Genomic DNA, 7,381 nt, shown 5'->3' on the forward strand with positions numbered 1-7,381 from the left:
ACGTGAATGTGGCGGAGGCTTGCGGGGAACAGTGGAAGGTGTACTCCAGTGCATGATGCAGATGGTTGAAGCCATCCGGAAGCGGCAAATTGAGGAGTGGAATGCCACAGCCTTGTTTTCGCCAACAAATCAGTATCACCAACATGATGATGAAGACAACCCCCAGTCCATAGACTCAGTCACCAACAAAGTTCAACCAGTAAGTGTCCATGGCTGTCGGAGAACAGACTTAGTGGCACCGTAGGGGTGTGCAGTCTGCCATGAGACTAGTACAATGTTATTAAAGCTGCCATATATAAAACAAGACTGAGTTCCCAATGTGTGTCCTACTCAACCGCAGTGTAGGCCCGAGGCAGCGGTTAGCAGTGGCCCACAGCCACGTGTCATTGGCTTGTGAGGCACAGAGTTAGTAACACCAGAGCAGTTGGCAGTGTACGATCACTTCCGTATCGAGGAACCTTTTCTACTCCGGACTGCACCACATCTTCCTCTTGCTCCTCTCCATGCGTTCAATGATATTAACTCAGCCATTTACAAATCAAGACTAGCTCCAACTGTGTGACCTACTCGACCGCAGTGTAGGCCGAAGGCAGTAGTCAGAAAGGGACCACAGACAGGTGTTGTGCAGGATGCTATGCACAGAGTTGGTGGCACCACATCAAAAGGCGTATAGTGACATGAACGCAGCCATAAAGTGTGTACTCTGCCATTGCACAATCAAGACTCAGTTCTAAATGTGTGACCGACCTGGCAGCTGTGTAGGCCGGTGGAGTATGTCAACGAGAAAGGAGTACTGTGGGCCTGTGTCGCGGAGGCAGTGATGGTCTGAGGAGGCTGCTGAGCTCGCGGGCCTTGGGCTTGGGGCTTGTGCTGGCATGTGGTGGGCTCTCCTTGACACATGCCGGTGTCTGCAGGTGTGCAGTGAAGCCTGGCTGTGCAGAGGCGGGCAGGACTGGTACGGTGACCAGAGGCCCGGGGTGCAGCAGGCGCACTGGATCGCAGGCAACACCGCTCACAGCGATGGCCTTAGCTTCGTTGCAGGGTGGGAGGCGCCGCCCTGGCAGAGACGTTGTGCATTCTGGAAGAGAACCACGCCCAGGGCTATGTGCTTTTTATTCACAACCCTTCACTGGCCTGGGGTACGCCGGCACAGCCAACTCCGCACACGCCTACCGGGTGGACGTCACAAGCTACATTTCCACGATCTTCTCCACTGACGGGGGTGACATGGTTGCGTCCACTGTCCAATACACTCCATACACCAGCAGTGCACGTAGACATGGATATGTCTGTGGTCTGCATACTGAAGTCTGTCCAGCACATTTTTGCCACACTCGGCATTGGGTCCTTCTCATTCATGGGTCACTTGCCACCTCTCACTACATTCCGCTATTGTGTGGCTGTGGTGCAGTTGATGGCTCATGTACATGGCTAGCCCTGTAATTGTGTTGTCGTGTCTGGTGGGTGGGCCTGTTGTTTGGCATGTTGGATGTGAGTCTGTGACGTGTGCATTCCCAGAGTTGCGATTTTCATGAACGTGAAGTTGGGGGGTGTGGTGTGTTTATTTGGTACTTGCCAACGAGCAATGCATTTCCATGGGTGCCATCCTGGTAGTGCTGGTTGATGATGGACTTTGGGGAAGGGTAGGAATCATGCACACTGCCTGGGTAGTTGGCGACGACGTGGGTGGCAATTCCCAGGTGGTCCACTGTTGCCTGCAAATTAATGGAATGCATGTGCTTTCTGTTGTGGTAATTGTGTTCAGTGTCACCAGGGGGCACAAGTAGGACATGTGTGCAGTCAATTGCCCACTGACACGTGTGGGATGCAGCTATCCATGGAATATCCAAGGAAAAGTACGATGAAGCATGTGTTGTATCAAAACTGTAAGTAGTAATCCATGGGGGCACATGTGGTAAAGCGTGTAAAGTTTCCACATTGACGACACGGGGAGAAACACACCAGATGCACAACGCTTAAGGTACACAAATACAGGCCCTTATGTAGGAGGCCGGCTAAGGACGTAACTTCACGTGCCATGCCACACGTTCCCCCACGGATTGCTACTTCCAGTTTTGATACTACACGGGCTTCATCGTAATTTTCCTTGGATATTGGGAAACCGAGGACCACGGCTCTCCACACATTGTCAACCAATCTATGCCCTAAAGAAGTTAATTTCTTATTGAACAAAACATGTTGGCTGAAGTTCATGTTGTTTGATTAAATAAAGGATTGCCTTACATAAAGGAATTGGTTAGCCTCACTTATTGGCGAGGAAACTTTGGTAGTGCACTTCTCCACGCTCTCACAGTTTCTATTCTGCTTGGCAGTAGGCACCAAACAATGGCAGGTGCAGGAGTTGTATGTGCACACCAGCTCTCACCACTTATGGATAATTACAAATACAACATAGCAGAGAGGTGCGACATCCACAGTCCGCCGTTGCTTGATGCTTACTACAACTAAGTTTCCTGCCTGAGGAGCTTCTCTTGATTGATTTTTGCCGTACGCCATGTAGACACGGCTACCACAGTGCATGCAAGGATCAGGACAAATCTGCCTTACAGAGTAACAAACTCCCTTCCCAGGCCTCCCTCTAGGATGTCTGGGAGTCAGCCTGGGACACATTATATCCCCATGAGCCAAAGCCCTCAGTGGCTGGTGCCCAAACTTTAAACATAGCTGATGGACCAATCGATAATGACAAAACATACCATCTACTGAGCCAAAGCGAGGAACCTAAACTTAACATGACCACCATCTATTACAGGAACTCTCACTGAATTATGAACCACTGATCCCCAATGGTTGGTTCTTATTGAGCATGAGATATAGCCGTCCAAAGTCACAAGAAGCAAAGCAGTCAGTCCAATCAAAACATAGAACAGTGGCAGAACCGGTCTGCAAACGCTGGAACAAGCTTATATGGCCCAAAGCTTTTATTGAATGGAACTTTTCTATGATCAGGGCTGGAAACATTAAATCACCAGCATTCATTCTTATTTTCAATCATTGATTGTGATGCATTTATTGAAGCTCTATTTCTTTTCAAGTAATTACCTTGAATAAGCTGTCCTATTTATTGTGAGTACCCGGTCAATACCTGTGATAAACATTATCTAATTCAGTCATCAAATCACCTCCCATGATTAAACTTTGACTAATCCACTAAACTACCCAAGAGAGTCAACAAGGTTTTGGAAGCCAACTTTCCATTCCCGACCCAATATCCAGCATCATGCTCAGCAGGCAACATGTGCAGGCTCACACCTCACACTGCTAGGTGGTTCTACAACACTGTGGATCAAGGAAAAAGCCTGCTCCTAAGACTCACAGTCAAGGTCTATAGGTTGTGGTTCTGGACTTTTACTGTTGAGTCCGATAAAGTAAAATATAAGTATTGCAATTAAAATAAAGAATGGCCATTACCTCCTCGTCCCTCCCTCGCTTCCATTCCTTACGCATTTGAGTCATTCCTGCCTCACCAGACACCCATACCACATGATTTATCATGTGGGGACTATAAGTAGCCCCTACGCCCCTCAAACCTCCTGTTTTCTTCTTGTCTCACCTGTTGAGACGCGCGTACCATGCGCTGGCTGTTTGCAGTGCTTCAGTCTTCTTCTGAATTTCTTAGTTTGGATTCTTCGTGGGAGGTCCTCTCCCTCGTTGTTCTCTGCCTGCGGGGTCTGGTGGGGCTGGCCTGGGCAGCGCTGTGCCTTCCCTCGCTGTGTCTGGAGTAGCAGTGCACATTTGGCAGTGGAGTGGGTGGGGTCCGGCTGACGGAGTCACCGGTCCGGTGTGGCTTGGGCTGTCTTTCCGGGTTGGTGACCGGAATGGGAAGCGGCAGCGGTGGGGACAGCAAGGATCCTTGGCTGGCTGTTTCTGGTCCTGCTACAGTAAGGGTCTCTTGTGGGGTCGTTTTGTATCCTTTATTATGGGTTCGTTGCTTGGGTTGTATTTTTTAATCCGCTTTTCCTCATTTATGTGCCTCCTGGTTATTCGGCTCTCTGTTTATGGGGAAGTTGTTCCAGCATCTCTCTGCTGTGCTTCTGGTGGTTGTTTCGTTCTAGTGAAGCGTGTTTCTGGATGCAGTCTTTTGGGGTACTGGTCATGTTTGAGGCTGCTGTGGCTCGCGCTTTGATAGCCAGGGTCCATGCAATGCGATAGACTTCTCGTTCTGCGGTGGGTCCAGTGGACTCGCTCTCTGAGGACACTTCTTTGGAAGCTGCCAGGCCTTCTTCCTCTTCCGGGCAGTTTTTTCGGGTTGAGGTTCCTGCGATTTTCCGGCACTTTGGGGATTGGTTGGGGTTTTCACCTTTCGCTGCTCCTGGGGGGTCGATGGTGTATTTCAACTGTGTGTTAGGCCCCCCGTGCATGCTATGCCCTTTCATGGACGCATGATCAGGGGGGTTCCGGCAGTAGCTGCACTCCTAGGGGAGGTCTCTCTTGCTCACTCTGTCATAGCTGGCATTTATTCATCTTCTGTGGTGCAGTCGTTGGTGTTGGTCTTTGGGTGGCTTGCCACGGCTATTCAAGGGGTGACGGGATGCTCAGGCTTGCTTGTCCATGTGGTGCTGCAGGCCGACTCCTGGCTGACTTCTCTTTGGATGTGCTTCATTCTTCTGCCGTGGCTTCTGGTTCCTTGGTCCTGGGTCCCTGTGGATGCGTGTCTGGAAGGCGGATTCTTCGGAGGAGCCCTCTCTCCTTGAGATCCCCTTTGTTGGCTTGATGCCTTTTAGTGTGCAGTTGGACTGTTGGATCACTGATGCATTCGAGGTCCGTGGACTTGCTCTGCCTTGCAAGGGCAAGTCGTCATCGTCTCACTCTCGCTGCTTCTAGATTCCGAATCTTTTTTCGGCTTCTTCTTCTGGTCTTCCCTGTGGTCCTCCTTACCTTTTCAGGCCATTGGCGCACGTTCCTGCCCAATATGACGTCTGCCGTGGCAGGTCCCTAGGGTCTGTCGGATGCCTTCACGCGGACGTCCTGACGACGGCCGGGAGGTGGACTTTTCGTCTGTGGGCGTGAGGCTGTTGTTTTTCCTGGATGCTTGGCTGGATGTGTGGGATTGCTGGGCGTTGAATATTGTCAAGAGAGGTTGTCTTATCGACTTTGTTGCTGTTCCACCCGGTTGGGTCTCCTTCCATGTGCCTGTCCCGAGGTCCCTGGCGACGCAGACGGCTCTTCTGGAGAGGGTTTGGGTTCTTGTGGCGTAGAAGGAGTTCGTACCGGTCCCCCTTGCGAAGCGGGGTCAGGGATGTTTTTCCATTTTGTTTCTGGTCCAGTAGTTGTTGGGGGTTCCGGCCAGTTCTGGTCCTCAATAGGGTGAATGGTTGGGTTTGGACCATTCACTTCAACATGGTGTGTTTGCAGTTAATCATTTCATTGGTGGGGGTCCTGGACTTCGTGGCGTCTGGCGTCTGTCGTTCTGCGGGACGCCTCTCTTCCTGTTCCTGTGGCTCGGGAGCAACAGATGTTTTAGCGATTGGCGACTCCCTCTTCCGGTTTGCGGTTTTGCCGTTCGGGCTGATGTTCCCTCCGTGGGCCTTCACCATGCTTCTGGCTCCATTGGTGGCCTTGGCCCACGCCCAGGGGTTCTTTCTCCATCCTTGTCTTTACAATTGGTTGGTCCCTGCTCCCTCGATCCACTTGGCTCTCTGTCACATGGGGTGGTTCTGGCCGTTTTGAGGGGGCGCAGCTTTTTATCGATGTGGGGGAAGTCGTTCCTTGTTCCGTCCCAAGCTTGTCTCTTTGTTGGGACTCGGTTTCGGACAGATTTTGGGGTTGTCACTCTGCCCGAGCCTCGGGTGAACAAGTTTCAATCTCACAACCAGTCTCTTCTGTCCGGTCCGGTTCAGGTGGTGACTGGTTGGCTCCAGGTGCAGGGGGGGGGGGACATGGCGGCCATGGACTTTCTGGTTCTGGGGGCCCGGTTTTATTTGCACACAGTGATGGCTCTTGTTCTAGTGCGTTGGTCTCCCTGTTGCCTCCCCCTCTCATTTCCAATTCTGGTGTCCCCTCAGATCTGAACGAATGTGTTAGTGGATGGTTCGGAATCATCTGCTGAGAGGGTTCTCTCTCTCTCCTCCGGCTCCCGTGGTGGCCTCTCGGGGTGTGGGGCCTGGCTGGGGGTTCATCGGACCAGGGGCTTCTGGTACCCCTCACTGGGCGGGAACTCATCACTTTGGATGGAGTTGGAGGTGGTCCGTTTGGCCCTGTTGGCCTTCTCCCAGTTTCTGCAGGATTCCGTTGTTCTCATCCGGACAGACTACGTCTCTGCCGTAGCTTACGTGAATAGGCGGGGGGGATAGGCGGGGGGACAAGGTCCTTGTCTCTGGCTATGGTGGTGTCACAATTATTCATTTGGGCGGAGTCTCATCTGGTGGCACTCTCGGCTATTCATATTCGTGGGATGTCCTATTCGCTGGCGAATGCTCTCAGCAGGGCCATCCCGTCCTCTGTGGATTTTTGCCTCAGTCGGGAGTTGTTTGTGGATCTGACGGTGCATTGGGGTGTTCCTGTGGTGGACCTCTTTGTGTGTGTGGGCGATGCCAAGGTGGCCTGATTTGTCTCCCGCAGTCGGAAGGGTTCGGCCTGGGTGGTGGATGCCCTCGGCCTCGCGGGCTTCTGTACTCCTTTCCCCCTTCTTCTCCGCTTCCTTCTGCAGGTCGGATCCTTGGGGGCTCCGGTGATTCTGGTGGCTCCCGCTTGGCCTCATGCCTCCTGGTTTCCTCTCCTGGTGGAGAGGAGGTCGGAGGTGGAGTGGTTGCTGCCTCGGTCTCGGTCTCGGTCCCCTTTGGTGTTGCAGCGGGATTTTCTGGTCAATGCGCTTGGCGGCCTGGAGGTTGACCGCTTAGGTCTGCTATGTGAAAGGAGTTCCGGCTGGCTTAGCCTCTACTCTACAGGCAGCTAGGCGCCCGTTGACCAACAAGTCTTACCTGAGGCACTGGCGTTCTTTCAGTCGGTGGTTTTGTGACAAGGGTTTGGACCTGCTTCCTCTTCTTTGTTTGAGGTGATGGGGTTTCTCCAAGGCGGTGCTGCCTTGGGCTTGAAGGTTTCTTTCTTTCGTTTGTAGTAGCCTGCGATTAAGGCTTTTCGGAGCTCGTGGGGCAATCTCCTGATGGATTGGTTGGTCACCTTTAAGGGTTTGGGCAATGTTATTCCTACCCCTCAGCGGCTTATTCGCACCTGGGATCTGTCTCTGGTCTTGGACACTTTTATGTTGCCTCCCTTTGAGCCCTTGAATTCTGTTGACCTGCACCTTTTGGCCTTCAAGACCTTCTTTTTGGTGGCCATTCCTCTGCTCGCGGCCTGGGTGAGCTGGGAGCTCTCTCTTCTAAACACACTTTTTGTCGGGTTTTTGAGGACAGGATCTTTT

This window comes from Lissotriton vulgaris, chromosome 7, assembly GCF_964263255.1.
Source record: "Lissotriton vulgaris chromosome 7, aLisVul1.2, whole genome shotgun sequence".
NCBI classification, from domain to species: Eukaryota; Metazoa; Chordata; class Amphibia; order Caudata; family Salamandridae; genus Lissotriton; species Lissotriton vulgaris.